Source organism: Pinus tabuliformis, chromosome 8, assembly GCF_031772625.1.
Source record: "Pinus tabuliformis cultivar Carrire ecotype Pingquan chromosome 8, CPIR1, whole genome shotgun sequence".
Lineage (NCBI taxonomy): Eukaryota > Viridiplantae > Streptophyta > Pinopsida > Pinales > Pinaceae > Pinus > Pinus tabuliformis.
Genome location: NC_142294.1, coordinates 512,735,705 through 512,753,533, shown reverse-complemented (window position 1 = coordinate 512,753,533; position 17,829 = coordinate 512,735,705). Strand labels below are relative to the sequence as shown.

The following is a 17,829-nucleotide window of genomic DNA, read 5'->3' as shown; positions in this document are numbered from 1 at the left end:
GAAATTACGAAATATCATCATTACAATCCCATCCAGTTAAATCCCATCCATGTTATTGAGAGCTTCGTATAGAAAATACATCCTTAATTGTTGTTGGATTTGAATATGCATAAATAGTTATTTAAAATACCACATGGCTTACCCAATTCATTTTGAGAGCATTATCATGGTTTCTTAATGATTTTGGTAGCTAGCATCCTTGTTTGTTCTTACTAGAATCCTTTTAAGAATAGAATGAAATTGAAAATGCCACTTGAGGGCTATTAGAGGTTAGCATGATACATCCTCCTATCACTCATTTTCAATCCCAATATTATTTGTATTTTTGAAAGAACGAAATTGCCACATATTCCCTATCCTTTTTTTTTCACTTAACAAATCTACAATTAAAATAAATTCCCCATACCAATTATTTATAACCTCTTTGATGAGATTCAGGGAGCCTAGTTCTTCACCATACTATATGCTCAACATTTCTATTATAAAATCTAGGTCAAGACACATATGAAGGGAATTGATGCTTTATAGTGATGCACCTTTTGTTGTTTCTAATTCCCTATTCAACTTTTAAATCCCTCTGAACACTATTATTTGACCGTTCCAACCTATGTTTTTTCTTGTATCCTTTAATGAAACATGTATTTAGTATAATTCATAATGAGCACAAATGGATATTCATCATGGAGCCCTACAACTACTTCAATATAAGTAGTTTTTCCTCAAACATTTGAAATGCATTTTTGGCACTTCTAAAGTGGAATACTTGGATCACAAATTTAATAGGATAGGGATGTGAATGGATCCTACACAAATTTAGTCTATGAAATCTTATATGGTTTTTTAGGAATTATTAGCTACTACATCAAGTCTACGAACAATTATAGGCAAAATTTTGCCATTCACCACACTACTCAAGAAGAATGTTGATGTGTGGAAAACATATAGTAGTGAAATCCATTGTGCTTTAAAGAGACCTTGTGTACTACTCTAGCCGTAAGAGTGCCTTATTTCACTTAAGACATTTGTCTTGTAATGTAATGAGCCATTTAAGAAATGTTCATGTAAGATGGTCGCCTAGTAGCGTTCAACAATAAACAATTGTGTGACCAAATTTTAGGAAGGTCAATCCTAAGAGAAATAAATGATGGCCATCATTAATGAAATTGAAATATGGTCCCTGTATATCATTAGATTGAACTTCTAAATCGAGGAAAAATACCATATCTTGAAACAATATTTGGAGAAACGTCTTCCATAACCATAGTAGATAAATGAAGCCATATTGTAAGATATTAGGTCATGCTTATTCTATCATATATTAGAAGGGTAAAAATAATGTGGTGGCTGATGATTTTTCTATAAACATGAGGAGGAAGGTTCCCCCTTTCCCTTGTCCTTATTAGTATTAAATTAGTGTGAAGAGGCAGAACAAAATATAATGCCATAGTCGTTCAACTCTTACAGCCAATCAAGGACGACTCCAACCCCTGCTAGTTATACATGGTAGCAAGAACCCACTATATCAAAAATAACACCTTGGAAAGGTTTTTCAGTGTTACAAGATTTGGAAGAACTCTCAAAAGAAACTCCACTAAAATCTCTATCATTTGTTATCAAGATTTTGTGAGAGGATTTAATGGATGTTCACTACAACAAGATATGTTTGGTAATTAGAGTCTTTCAATAGAGGGATTTGTTGGGTTTGTTTAAGTCAGTAAGATGCACTAGTACACACATAATCAATACACAATAATGTATATTATTTATTTTAAAATAATTCATGTACATTATACGTGTAATAGAATTGGTGGATATTTTATCTTGTAGATCATAACCTCTTTTAATGGTAATGATACTGATAATAAATCATTGAAGGGAACACTACATTTTTTTATCATTAGGTGCACCAATATCTTGTTACAATTATTAGCATCGATGTGTTTGTTCACAATTAGAACACCAATGCATTACAATCATTTAAATGTACCATTTATAAATATGCATGGACCATACCAATGTATTAAAAAATGCATTTGTATGTTTGAGAGTTAATATTTTTGACTCCATATTTTAGGTATACAAATGTTATTATATAAGTATTAATATTTAATCCAAATTTCAATTAAAAATTGTTATTCTCTTAATGTTCAAAAGATTAGATGAGACAAAATTTTAAAGGTGGAAATTATATTAATTAAGAAGGAATAATGTTAATTATAATCCCCTATTTGTTGTGGTAGATATGAAAGAATAACAATTAAAAGATTTAGGATCAAACAATAAACAAATACCAATACCAAATAAGTAGTAGATGATAACAATGATCATCTTATCAAAATGTATGTTTTTAGTAACTGATTGTGTTCTCAACTCTAGTGAACTCACTTAGAATATATTTTTCATTTTATGTTATTCATTATATATATATATATATATATATATATATATATATATATATATATATATATATATATATAACATAATGACTTAAAGGCTTTTTTATTTTTTAATTTTAAATTTAGCTTGTAAGACAATGAGACATTTTTTGAGAAATAATATTTAAGTAATATCCTCATAGTGATGTTAGCATTTATAAGTGAAGTGTTTATGAAAATTTATATATCTTATAGTAAGTATTGTAGTAATGGATAATGGATAATGGATAATGGATAATGAATAATTGAATAATTTCTCTTGTAAAGAGAAAATACATAGGAAGCATTTCCAGGAAGACTGGGTGAATACAATAGTTGTATGGGTTAGCTTTTCAACTTGAAAAAACTAATTATTTTTTATTGAAAATGCTAGTTACATTTCCATATATCTTTGTCTCTTAACATTCCATTGTATATCATAATATGTACATGGTATGGTATGGATTGTTCTTTTGGACTCATAAGTTAAGATCTATTTTTCTAAACACAATAGAAAAAAGAAAAACTCCCACCATATCTAAAACATTCAAGCACTAATTTAATTGGCAACAAGAAAAAGACAAGCATCACCAGATAATTTTGGAGAATAACAGAGTGTCACCAGTCAATACTTGATACTATAGCTACTATGACCCAAAATAAACAAAAAGAATTACTGGCCAACTTTTAGGGGATCAACATCTTGCATTGTGGTGCAATGTCCATCATAAGTAATCCCGTGTTGGGTCCTCTTATATAGAATTTCAGAAAGGTTGTAACCCTGTGTCGGAGAATAGACCATAAGATGTTGTATCACCACTGATGTAGAAGAAGAGAAACCAACACAGTAACCATTAGAGGTAGAAGCATCCAGAGCTAAAAAGTATACCATTAATGAAGGTCTTATAGATGATAACACCCAACAAATTAGTGTAACCACATTTGGATAAGAGGTCAGTCACCATGTTTTGCATGGGCTAGTGAGAGCTCATGTTTACATAGAATTCATGAGATTAACCATTGATTTAACCAAGAAATAGAGCATTCCATTAATGAATGGAATGTATCTTTTTACAACAAAACCAAAACATTATTAAACCCAAAATAGCATGTCAGGAGTAGGGTTAGAAATTCAAATCAGGAATTTAGACATTGTATACACAATTATGTGTGCATGTAGATAGAGAGAGTATATTTCATTTCTTGGCAATATCTTTCCATTTATGAATTCAACTTATTATTTCCAAACCATGTCCAAGGACTTTATTTGTCACACAAATCTTCACCCCAATATTATGTGTCAACTTGTATCATTATTATTACATTTTTAATTAGTTACTATATTGTTATTATTTCATAATGTAAAATATCTAACCTAATGTTAATATGACAACATTTCCCATACCAAATAATACAACACTTTTAAAAAACATCTCCCTTATACTAGATTGCAAAACACTTCTTCTTAAATCAATAACTTGATCTTCTAACAATAAGTAACTCCAATATAATTAATGATGAATTTATACCATATAATATATAAACCCATAATATTATGTAATATAAAGCAAATTCTTTTAATATTTCATATAAAAAAACCTATTTAATCACTTTAATACTCTATTAATGTATGTATCAAGTGTTACCAATATTTCATATAAAAAAAACCTATTTAATCACTTTAATACTCTATTAATGTATGTATCAAGTGTTGGTAATAGATTTGAGCAACTAATTTAATATTATGTTGAGTAAATAGTATAACCCTAATTTATATATTTAATAATATAGTATATCAGTCTACTTAATAATACTTAATAATATGTAGTGTAACACTTTAGTTATTGAATAATACATTAACTCTCAAGTTATTAATAATATATTAATCAATAACTTTTTCTTCTGACAATAATTAACTCCAATATAACCCATGCTAATTTTACAACATACAATTTATAAACCCATGATATTAAATAATTCAAAACAAATTCTTTTAATATTTCATTCAGAAAACCTATTTAATCACTTTAATACTCTATTAATGTATGTATCAATAAACCCATGATATTAAATAATTCAAAACAAATTCTTTTAATATTTCATTCAGAAAACGTATTTAATCACTTTAATACTCTATTAATGTATGTATCAAGAGTTAGTAATAGATTTGATTAGCCAATTTAATATTATTTAGAGTACATAATGTAAACCTTATTTATATATTCAATAATATAGTATCTTAATCTAGTTAATAATATGCCGTATAGCTCTATAGTTATAGAATAATTTATTGTTTCTTTTATTCAGTTTGATTGTTTTTTATTTAATTGCCTCTTTTTCTTTTATATTTCGAAACGAGATTGAGTGTAAGAATTGCAATCCACAATACTAACTACTTCCTTTTTAATGGTAGCCTATCGCTTGAAGACAAACTAATTACGGTTCAAATCGATCAAACCCATGAATAACGATCACTTAAATATTTCTTAAAATTTTGGTGTTGGATTTGTTGGCGCAGTGTGTTTATGTTTTTTCTTATACTGATTGACATTGATAAACGATTAAATTAAGAAGAAATGCCTAGATTCCACAAGTTGTGGTGGGAGTATCTCTTGTTGTTGAGTATCGTATTTGACAATGATGAACAAATAAATTAAATTAAGAAATAAATGTTTAGGTTCCACAAGTTGTGGTGGAACTATCTCTGTTGCTGAGTATAGTTTTGCCAAGAAATCCCTTACATTGTTGCGCAGTTGACCATGGTCTTGGTTTTTGCTAATTTTCACACAAGAACTGGTGATTCGGTTAATCAATCATACTAGTTGTAGTGGCAATAGTTGTAGCTAGTGATATTAATGGGGATTGAGTAACTGGTACCATTTGTTTACTTGAAGTTGGAGACCTCGTTGCATGTGTCAAAGATGTTGATTGTGGGCATTCATTTACTTTCTGACCAGTTTTTTCATAGTTGGCGCGTTCTCCAAGCTCCTCTGCTGCTATAATCGCGCTCTCTAACTTTGCCATTGTTTCTAGCAGAATAGCTGAAAACCTAGCAAGAGGAAGGACCTTCCTAAATGCACAACTGCTTTGCTTCATGTCTCTCATTTGACACATCTTGTGAGCTATATCTCTTGACTTATCTGCTTCTATCGCTTCCCCCTTATTAGTTCCAGAGGACGTTTTACATATCAGATCAGCCTGTTTTGCTGAGTTCTGTATTGAGGGGGCATGTAAATTTTCTATTCGAGTTAATCCCTCCGAGAAATGTTTCTCCCGAAATTGTGAGCTCTTCGTATCAATGAAAAGCTCTGGATCAGTTGTCAGGAAATTTTGCAGATTCTCCACCACTTCTCTTAACTGATCCCTCATTAAATGGGGGTTTTTACTTCTTCTGGTCATCCTTACTGTCTCAGCAAGTTCACGAAGAACGTTTGCAGACTCTCTGTCGAAGTCAAAGCACGGTGTTCTCAAATTTTCTTTTACGGAAAATGGAACCTGACCGGATGATATCATCACCCATGATTATATGATAAGAAATTAACTAGTCTACGAAAATGCAACGATATTATATTGGAATTTTCGACCACTACCTGAATCTCAGATTTTAAAAATCGATCTAAAGCATCCACACAATAGGCTTAGTGTCGCATCATGCTTCCAACCTTTTCATACAGATTCCATGGATATCTGAAGAAAAAGCATCCATGTGGTGGTTCCCAAGTGGAAAAATTCACCTGCAAAATTCGCATAAATTTCTTTGTAAATGAATCGCCGATTTTATATAATAGGAGATGGCAGTATAAAATTATGCATGATGTTATTTACCAATGACTCTTCGGTGGCTTTCGAGTTAAGGACACTTTTACAGGGTCCTGGAACCTCATCATTCTCTGATCCTTGACCATCATTTGGGTTCACGAAGTATGTTGTGATACATTTTGCAAGTATACAGAAAAAAAATGTGTAACTGAATGTTTATTTTTACAACATTAGCAACTTTTGGGTGAGTATGGAACTAATGATACAACCACTGAGTTGAAATATGCACATAGAAGAGTTTCTCAATGTACATCATTCTTATTTCGATTTTGGAAATATTTCCAAACAATGAAAAAGATTCAAAATAAATATTTCCAAAATATATGATCAATATTTCCAAAATCTACCATCTACTCCAATCAACTCTAGTGGCAACGGGAAAACCAGAAATGTTTATCAATAAAACCACCTTCTTTTTTACAAAACAAAAAGCAAATATTAATTTAAAAAATCCCCAAAAAAATGAGGAATAGAGGGATATACGGCCACATATCTCCATAATCATTCTTCAAGATACATTTGAATTATGGGTATTGTTGATTCTTGCTGTAACTTAGCTTCCAGAGATTCGGCCGGTCCTTCCATTTTCCGGAATTGTGAAGATCATCTCCAGCCCATACAGGGAAAATGATCAGATTAATAGCAAAGCAGAGTGCACAACCTATGACTATTGTCACTACTACATGTAGGGGGGTTTTAAGACAATATTAGAGTCAATTGTCTTAACTTAAGACAAAAAGAAACTTGTGTATTGTCTTAAATATTGTCTCTAAGTGGGTGTCTCAAAATATAATGTCTCAAAAATTTGTCTCTATAAAGACAATATAGAACACATATTATTATTGTTTCTATAAAGACAAGAATTATTGTCTATTAAGAGACAATTTGATTTGTCTCTCTAGAGACAATTTGATTTGTCTCTCTAGAGACAATTTCATTTGTGTCTCTCTAGAGACAATTACATTTTTTTCTTTTTAGAGGCAATTCCATAATTCAAACTATTGTCTCTCTAGAGACAATATAAAAAATTATTTAAAAAAAAAATGTCCATAATTCAAACTATTGTCTCTCTAGAGACAATATAAAAAAATTATTTTTAAAAAAATAAATAAAATCATTTTGAATGTCTGCTGGTCATGCCTTCCATTATGTCTATCGATCCGAATAATTTTCTTAGCCTGAATAGAATATTCTTCAACCACGCTTCTGTATTCTGCTCTATAACCACAAGGCCTCTTGTTTTGGCCCCATTGTAGGAGAAGATCCCCTCGTTCTGCAACGCAATGCCTTGAGTGCTGGTTTTCTTGGCTAGTCTTTCTATCTTCACTCTTCTCATGGAACGGTTCCGGAATGGAGTTTACGTATTCGAGAGCTTTTTGGTGGTTCCCGTTGCTGCTTGTCGATGACCCTCCTTTCGTCCTTACTGTCTTTCCTTCCAAAAGGGTACTGGGATGGATCCCATTTAAAATCCTTCCATTCTCAAGGTTTTCTTCCTTCTTGCATAGTTTCATGTGTGTCTTTTTTGCATTACTCATCGGCATAGAATCCGCGCTAGCCCCTTGATATCTGCACAGAGGAATCATAGGCGTAACATAAATTTTTGGCCACAGATTTAGTTTGCAGGTTGAACAAGACAAAATATATGCAACAGAGCTTCATTTTAGAACATATAGGCCACCTTCAATTAGACTCCAAAAGTAAATCTGGTGCACATATTCATCAATTGTTGGAACTGCAATTGTCTTCAGCAGATAACTTGGCAGGGCTTAAAAAAGCAACATAGCCAAAAAATGGATCTGAATACTTCTTATGAACAGCTCTCAGCTTATTTCCTCCCGCATTTAGGTGAAAATCAACCATGAAATACACACATTCCCTGGAACAATGCACATAAATGTTATTACCTCAATGTACAGAGTTAACAAAATGTGCGTACGCCTCTAGATGCTTAGTATGAATGTTAGTATTAGATAAAGATTCAATTCAGACAGGGTGTTAGTAGCTGAGTTCCAACATATAGTTGATCAAGACACAATGTTCTGGCCGTAGCTGATCAACAATGCCTGCCTGTAATTGATGAAGAAATCTAAAATGTCCAGGAGTAGGATTTCTTTAGAAGGGTAAAATCACTAAAAGCATTATGCTTTAAAAATTTGAAGGCTTACTTCAGGTCTACTTCAGAGTAGCTTGTATGAAGGGTAAGTGTTTCATTCCAACATGGATCCTTCCTCAAAGTGCATCAAGTAGTGTAGACAGCAGCAGCAGCAAGCATTGATGGACTATACTTGCTCATTATGTACTGAAGAAAACACAATTCAACCAAGAAGAATGCCAGATTTTCCATCTCAATAATAGATAGTACGAATTGTCAGTACAGCAGGGTATTATTAGGAATACAATGAAGAAAAGTAATTTAAAACATGAATGCTAGATTTTATGAGGCATTTTCGAAAGTAGATTTGATTAATGCCACACAGGCTGCTTTCAACAATATAAAAAGTGGTGTCATTAAAAAATTTACCACTTTGTTGGAATCAGCTGCCTTTAGAAACCTTAGGAGGAATACATATGGAGTGGGAGTTGTAAGCTTGAAGTTCAGTTGCTTTAATGTCGTAGACTCCTACGAAGAGTTATTATCAATTGATCAATCAATCTGAATGTTTGGAGACTATGTTGCAATCAATGACAAAGAATTATCAGTTAGAGCTAATTACCATGGCCACTATCTGTTTTGATGTGCATTCATTTCAGAAGATGCGGATGAAGTCATTGACCTGTAGTCAAGTATAAACCAGCGCTTATCAATATTGTGTTACCTATTATAATATAATTTTTGTGTTGATTCTAGCATAAAGCATAATCTTCTGTAGGAGTAGATATTGCTGGTGTATGTACTTTTATACAGCCAACAAAGTGTTCTTTTAATTAGATATATACACATCCTTTCTTACAGATGTCAGCAAGTAATCCTACCTGTGGAGGACAGACTTCTTCATATTTTCTATCTATAAACATTGCAGCGATAGCAAATAATGGAAAATTCTTCCTTGCAATACTCTGAATAGAAAGGTATCTGTCAATGATGTTCACAGTGAGATACAACGCCTCTGGCATTAATTCCAATTCCAGATGCACCTGAAAATTTTAAGATTTTGATGTCAGGCCTAAGTGATAGACCATATAAATCTATTTTAGATCTAAGTTTGACAGCAAATGGAAGTTGGAACTAGCATAGGAACAAAGTTGTACCTCCACCAACCAATCAATCATGACTGCCCTCATCCTTGCGTTGATTTTAACCTGGTTTCTCATATAATCTGGAGGTATGCAACTCACGTCCTGGGCATACATGAATGCCAAATTTCAGTTAAGGGAAATAAAACTTTACCTTCACCCTAACAAGAAACTGCAATCATTGATAGAGAAACATACCTCAATTGTCCTATAGAATTTGTATATATCTTCAATTTATTCAACAACTGCCAATTGGTTTTCAATGTTTCCATCATCAATGCTAGGAAGCACCTGATGGGAATACCTGAATGCATCCTAAAATACATTCATCAAGATTATTAATCATTTTCATCCAACTTACAACATGACTAAACACAAAGCTATCTTAAGGTTATAAAACTTGCTAGTAATTTGGAGTGGAAGGGGTTGGGCCGCAGCTGCTACAAGTTCTGCCTCGTACTTGACAACATAAAAGATTGTAAGCCAAAGTTTCAATATTTTAGAAATGGAACAAATTATTTCAATAAAAGCTAACAAAAAATAATAAGAAAACAACATTCTACTTACTGCACTAGTTGACAGGACAACTCAAATATTATGGCAGTGGTTTTGGAAGTGATATTAGAAGATTCTACAAAAAAAATTGAAATAAAGCCAAAATTTTGAGGATAATTATCACCATGTCTTCTTCAATTATCGCTCCTCCATATCAGGTCCATAATGTCTTTCAATTTCACCAATTGATCTGAAATCTATTCCCTTCCCTTCATTTGCATTAAAAACATCCTTTCAAGGCAATAACCCAAACTTCTCAGAAGTTTTATGCATCCGTTGTACCCTTGTCCATACTGAGATGCATCTTGCACTACAGAAGCATCTGACAATGATCGACATCGTAATAACCACTAATGTGTCTTGAACTTTGTAGTGAAATTCTTCCCGCTCAATGAGGATATTGAATTCAGGTACTAAAAATTCATTTAGATCCAATTGCCTAAAGGCTTTCCTATTTGATTTTATATTGCTTCTATGTGTTGAAATTATGTCTAATAAACTTTTAATTGAACTCCATGAAATTACTAAGGGTACTTATTTATGCAATTTTTTCATGGTTGTTAACTCTCTGTAGATGCCTTTTACAGCATCCCTGAAGCCCTTTTCCAACACTGATACAACCTACTAAAACCTACCCAACCTCTGTTTCTCATTGTTATTGCCTATTACAAATCACCCAGCCTCTATTTCTCATTGGTTAAGGTCTGTTACAAACTGCTCAACCTTTCTTTCTCCCTACCTGAGACTGTTCTAGGTTATCTGTCTGACTTCTATTTATTGCTAATCAAGGTCGATGACAAACTTCTCAAGCTTGTCATTGAAGAGCCTGAATGCATAGTACATACCCACGTTTCTTGAGTGTTTGCAATTAACACCAGGGGCCTGTGGTCCTGTACAACCCTACTCACACTTGTTGAGAGTTTCCTATTGTTGCCCAAGGCCTGTACAATCCTTCTGACACCTCTAAAAGAGTTCCCAGACATTTTTTTCCTTATCTGTGAAATGTATGCAATTATTTTTACTGCCACAACTTCGTATCACTGCAATGAACAACTACCTCAAGAAGCCCGCATGTTGTTAATGTGATGTACACAAGCCCGAGGAAGTGTGTTTATTGTAGTACCTAAGCCATGGTGTTGTGATTGGTGTTGTTGTGGCAATTCTACAGCTCTTACTACACTTCTAGAGTGATTTGTGGCTGAATAAATACTAATTTTTCCTAGAAAAATAGTAATAGTAACTTTATGTTGACCCATCAAATATTAAATCACAGCATTAACTGACAAATAAAAATTTAAAACTAACTACAAACCAACTTCGGGATGTGATGTGTACATATTAGTGTTTGCTTGACTCTTCATTGTTGTACACATGCCAACCAATCCTTTGGTCATGTTACCCTTTCTCCAATATGTTGTAAATGCATAAAACAATCACAGAAAACTAAAAGCACCAACAATGAAACAGGGAATACCTAAAGATGAGACAGATTACCATTTAAAAAAATCATTATAACTGTCCAAATCAAAGTGACACTTCATATTCCACTCCTAAAATTTGGGATATGCGTGCACATTGCATTTATAGGGTGTGCCTTGGGAAGTATGTATCCATTTTGACTTTTTCTCCATCTCATTTGGAAGGAGAAAAGATATATCAAACTGGTTAACATTAAATAACAAGGACTTGAAAATTACTGTACAATAAATAAACCATGCTCATCCTGATTCAGGGACCAAATAAATTCCCTGGTCCATTAAATCAGAGAAACATACACCAGAGAAAATTCAGGAAAGCAAAAATATTCAATAATACAAAAAATTACAAGCTACACAAGCAGCATCCTCAAAACTGCCAGCGCTCTAGTTGCACCTCTGCTTCAGTTAGGTCTTTCTGAGCTTTCTTCCTACGATAAAATATTGGGCAGTCACAACTGCAATAAGGATAGGACATCAATGTAAGTATAAAAGAGATAGTAATTGTAAAAAAAAAAAAAAAAAACATCCTATTAATTAAAAACAAATACATGATCACACAAATATTACAAAATACATCCATAATGTAAATTTAAATCATGTTATGAAAATGTAATACTTGAAATATAGCATTCAAAAGCCTTGTGCAAAGAACATCTTGGTGCAGAGAGCCTTGGCACCGCTGACATTGTGTCCATAGTTTACCAAAGAGAATTTCTAATTCCCTCACTGACATTGATGAAATATTAGTGTCATATGATAGAAAATCTAGGTGAGAACAATAGACACAAGGCCTACCTTAAATTCTCCAAATAAAGAGTAATGGTATTAGAGTACCAGCTTACCATTTGCAACTGTTTTCTAATACAATTCTGCTTCTCTTCCTTTGCAATGTGAACAAAGTGTCTGATCTCCTTTGCTGCAATGGCAACATGAAATCAGGTAACATCATGAATTTCAGTATGAAGCAGCCTAACCAGACATTCTTATTATAAGAAAGCTAGACAATTTCTTACAAGGGGAGTAGGCATGGAATCATGCAACCTCATAGATTTTTCCACATCAAAAAGATGAACCCTAGTAGCTTTCTAAAGCACCAAACTGAAATAATAGTTACTCTCAATTTTGCACTACTATAAGTAAGGAAACCACATGCAGGACACCCTCTACTTGTATTAACTAAATACCTGGTAGGTGTTTTACAACCAATACAACTGAGTTGTTTCTTGGCAAATTTCATAATTCCACTATTTGAAGGAGTTGATATGGAAACTGCTCGTGTGTGACTACCTTGAAGAAGCTCCTTGCTTGCATTCTTCAACATGGGCTCAAATATTCTCAACAGTGGCTACAGAGCAAAAATAGGCACGAATCAAAAACACTTAGCTGGAAAGAATTACTATCTATCAAGATATATTTGAAACACTGGTGAAATTTTCAAAAAGAGCATAAACTGCAAGTGATGATGCTTTGGTCTTTCACCTTGCTCAGTTGATTCTCCAGATAATATTGTGGATCAATAGGGATGTTATTCTCCAGTAATTGGATCCTCAGATTTATCATATGCCTGAGCCCAAGTAAACACATTAGTCATTATATCCATAATCCCTCTGTAAATTATGCCTCCAAATAAAACATAACAAAATAATTAAAATAATCATTTTTTAGTGCAATATCGAGACTTATGTTGAGCACAGAAGGGGTTAATTATTACCTTGGCACCTTTTACAGCCTTTATGATGACATATGGAACACGATCACCCACAGTTGGAGCAGTTGCAGCATCCCTCTGTAAACCAGGGGCAACTTGGCTTTAAAACACGACATCAATTTAAAAAATCCAACAATGGACTCATTGTCAATAAAAAAAAAAATATTACAAGAGTCTTTAGATGCACTGCAGTAATAAAAATAGAGAGATATGATTGAAATGGAACCAGAAGGCATTGCACCATTCATTATACTTGTTTTGAGAAGTTATTTCTAGTAGTTACCTTCCGCATGCGCTCAGCTAGTTCCACGTGTGCTGCCTTGACTGCATAGACATCTCCAGTCTTTGTCAGACCCTGACTCAACAAAGAGATTGTTAGCATAGGAAAACAACAATGCCCTTAAGAATCTGCTGATAGCCTTGATAAAGGATATGACCTGCAAACATCTGTTTCTGTCGCAGCTAAACAGTAATCAATTTTTCTCAGGATGAGATTAGAAATGCAGATATATTATATATTGTCATGTTTTGATTCTCTTCAATTGTATAAGAGCCTCCCTTGACACTTCTTCCTCCCATTGCTAGCAGTAAATATTGACTGAATCCCTTCCAAGTACAGAATGTAGGGAGAAGAAACATGACAGACTTAAAAAGGAAACTTCCATGGCCTGCCCCAACTAGGTATATACTATATACTTCTAACACTTGAAACCAGGAATATGTATTAAGTGACTTTCTCACAATGTAAATCTCCTCTTCCCCCTATCATATTTTCTCCATTTCAAAAGTAACAAATGGTCAAACAAATTTGGTCATAAACATGCAGAAGGATTCATTGTTCTCACCTTAGTTATCACCAAAAGTGACAAATCCATTCTGTTCATTAACAAGTCAGAGATAGTGTTCTTGACACACTGCACTGCACCAGGTATGTCACGATCAATGAGTATTTTGTGAAGGCACTCTATAACCAAGTTCTTCACCAGCAAGCAATTGTCCCTTCGCATTGTTTCAATGCCTGTTGATATGGAATATTTAAAAGATCAGGAATATTTAATAATTAAGAAGGCATAAAATAAATTATTTTTCTAAGAGAATTTTGAGCCTTCACAAACACTAAGGCCTGTCTTTGAAACAAAATGATCAGGTTTGTCACCTTTAGTATCCATTTTGTCATAAGCATCTAGTGTTGTCCAAAACAACCCAGCATGTCTTTTTCTTGTTGATCAACAATTATGGGTAGTATATTTTTTCAAATTCTAGTTTAATAGGCTGCATAAAAGCATATGTTAAATAATGCACTGATTAGATGCCAAAGATGCACCAAACAAATGCAGATAAGCCATAGAAAAGCATAAATGATCATCTTGTCCTGTGCATATTTACAAAGATCTCATGGAAGTGGAATGTCAAAAGAAGATTAGTTTTAAAAAGAAAGGTGATATTAAAACATTAATCCCTACAAAAACATCATTAACAACTCTAGAGGCTTCACGGATATTTAAAATTCTTGACATTGTACCTTTGTAAATGTACCACTAATATAATTTGAGGCTTCCCTCCCTGGCGTCATGGCCTCTTCTATATTTGGTACACCAAACTGTATCATAGCTGAATCTATATTTCCATATACAACCTAGATTCAAATATAAAAATATAATATCAAGCTTTACAGTAGAAATCTTGGTTAAGATTAGATCACCCATTATGATTTCAAGAACTTGGACTATCACCAATACAACAAGTGTACTTCATGTCATCACTAATCGAGTTCAAATGTTACAAATGCCTTTAGTTGCTAAATAATAGCCTACCTCAGCATTGTATTGGTAACCACCAACTATTGTGAACCTTTCTTCAACTAGCCTCTTTGTATGCTCTATCATTTGACGGCCTGACAGGTGGAAAAAAATGAGATGATTAATGATATGAAATTTTAAAGCAATACGTAAAATTGATATTGTCTGATGGAATAGAGAATGTGTCAAAAGATCAAATTGGACTTGTAATCAAAATATAATAAGAGGGCCTAAGAATATCATCTTAGTTGTATAAGTACACATGACTAATTAATGCAATTCAAGAACTCGATCTTATTTGTACAAGATTGTCAATTACAATTCATACCCAAAACATTATGCCAGGAGGAAGAAAATAATTACATGGATATAATTGATGCCCAAAAATAATCAATGTGAATGGCCGATACATGCATATATAGAATAAGAGAGGACTGCAAACATCTCTATCTTGTAAGTAAAAGAAGCACCAATAACATTACAACTAGGAAAAACAAGGGGAGAATCAAGGTGTCCATGGATTTAATGTTTTTTTTCCATGGAAGAACTGTGAAATTACCATAGCTCGTCACACTCGACGAAATCTCCAAATAGGGCAATCGGCCAACAGTGGCACCAGTGAACCCATAAACTAAATTCACACTGATCTGGAAGTGCACACAGTCAAAACTATTTTAGGCGTTTCACCAGCATACCTAGTTTTACTTTTATTCCATGTCCAAGCCATAATTAATACAGACTTGAAAAAGCTGTAATTACCTTCAAAGCCAATTGTCGGCCATCCAAGACAGCCTTTTCAAAATGATATTTAGCCTCCTAAACAAGATTACAGGAAGTTAAAAACTAAGAGGCTAAGTGGAAAAAATACAAGCATGTAACATGAACATAGGAAGCACTTAGTTCACCACCTTTAGGTCTGCCTTGGCTCTCTTCCTGGAAGCCAGTAACTCTTCTAGGATCTCTAGTAATATGCCCTAGGTAATAGGAAAAAGAGCATTCAATTTAGCATCATCGAAAATGGTCAGCATATGATGGTTAAAAAGTAAATAATGAAATAAGTATCAGCAATCGTCGTAAAAATTCATCAATGGAAAATAAGCCCATCCTGATCCAGCTTCAAATAAATGCCAAAGCCTACATAGCTTTGTGAGTTATAAAAAATCACAAGCAAGGAGAAAGTGTATACCTTCTGTAAAGTTGGCTTCACAAAAGTCTCACCCGATGGTGTTTTATTTACACACTCTGGCTGGAGATTAAATTTTGCAATGTCCTCTGACCTCACCAATGTTGAGAAGGATCAAAAGCCATTTTGTAATTGTTTTAGTTGATAGTGCGAATATCTCAATCTTCTAATAATACAGCTTATATGGGGATGCCTAAGGGGCAGGGCTACTTAACAGATGCTAGGCTTATTGGTCTCTGTATGCATTTCTCTTTTAGACCTAATATAGATGTACAATTTTATTGACAGCTAAGACAATGAGAACACTCAAGTGGCCTAATTATCATCATTCACAACTATCATGAAGGAGTAGGATGATAGGTTTTTATTTCATATATCAGATAAAAATTCAACCATAAAATTGGGAAGATCTTACGGAAGGAGTAGGATAAGGGATTTTTGTGAAAACTGGGTAAACATTCCATTTGCATCATGAAATAGCACATATTGAATTCACATGGTAAAGCATAATCCCAATATAGTAGCGTTTTCAAAATTGCATATCAAATTTATGATAATCAAACAAATAATAAAATTTAGGACCAACAACAGTGTTAGTGATGCCCATAATCTACCATTCAAGTTTTTTCAAAGCAATTCATATAGATTCAATATCTGTACAAAAATCATGTGCCTCAAATTGATCTGTCCTATATTTAATTTCATAATTGGAAAGATCGTAGGCAATGAGATAGGTATTATGACTCACTGCTAAAAAAATCATATACCCTGAATAATATAAACTCTGATAATGAAAAATCATGCCCCTCACAGTATGTTGTACTACTAAGAAATTATTGTTCTAAGAAATCTAGTGCCTGAAGCAGTGCTCTTTTTTCTACCATATTCAGAAAGCATCACAGGCAGCAACTATAGTATGTCGTGTTACTGGAAAATCAGATGTCTCTGTTGGAAATAATACTGAGAGGGGGGGGGGGTGAATCAGTATTATCACATTAATAAAACTTTTTCAATTCCATAATCAGATTCATATATGCTACTTCCACAACTTCTTAAGATTAAGTTAATCGATCTTCAATGAGTGCATTAGGACATTATCAACCATATTATCAGTTAACAGATGCAGTAACATAAAGTAGATCATCACACATAAGGCACACATATGAACACAATGATATAAGGTGGAAACCCAATGCGGGAGAAAACCACCTGCTGCAAGTCATCTCAATCTTCTTCTTAATAAGAAAATTCTTTTACAATATTTGTACTGGTGCAGCCTTATACCAGTACGGGAGCTACAACCCCCTTTGCTCTTGTACTAGCCGATCCATTTACTAGTACGCAGGCTACTACCTGCTACAATGCTCCAAAGATTTCCTTTAGCTCTTGTACTAGCTTAGATACTAGTACGTAGGCGCCGGCCTACAATCTTCTCTCCTTCAAGTACCACGTTTCATCAATTTTCATACTGGATACATTGAGGCACAACCCATAATCTTGAAAGGCCACATTTCATCCAATTTTCATACTGGACCCAACAACAACATTGAAGCTCAAACAACCTTCTGAAACACCCAATCAACTGTAGTAACTAGATCAACAATAATAGGACCAAACCCAGGATGCAACAATGATAAAC

The 17,829-nt window shown here is 33.5% G+C and overlaps 1 pseudogene; it reads right to left on the bottom strand.

Annotated features, from left to right (window-relative positions):
- Window positions 1-11,867: 11,867 nt before the first annotated feature.
- On the bottom strand, window positions 11,868-16,295 carry LOC149236363 (DNA polymerase delta catalytic subunit-like; annotated as a pseudogene).
- Window positions 16,296-17,829: the final 1,534 nt, after the last annotated feature.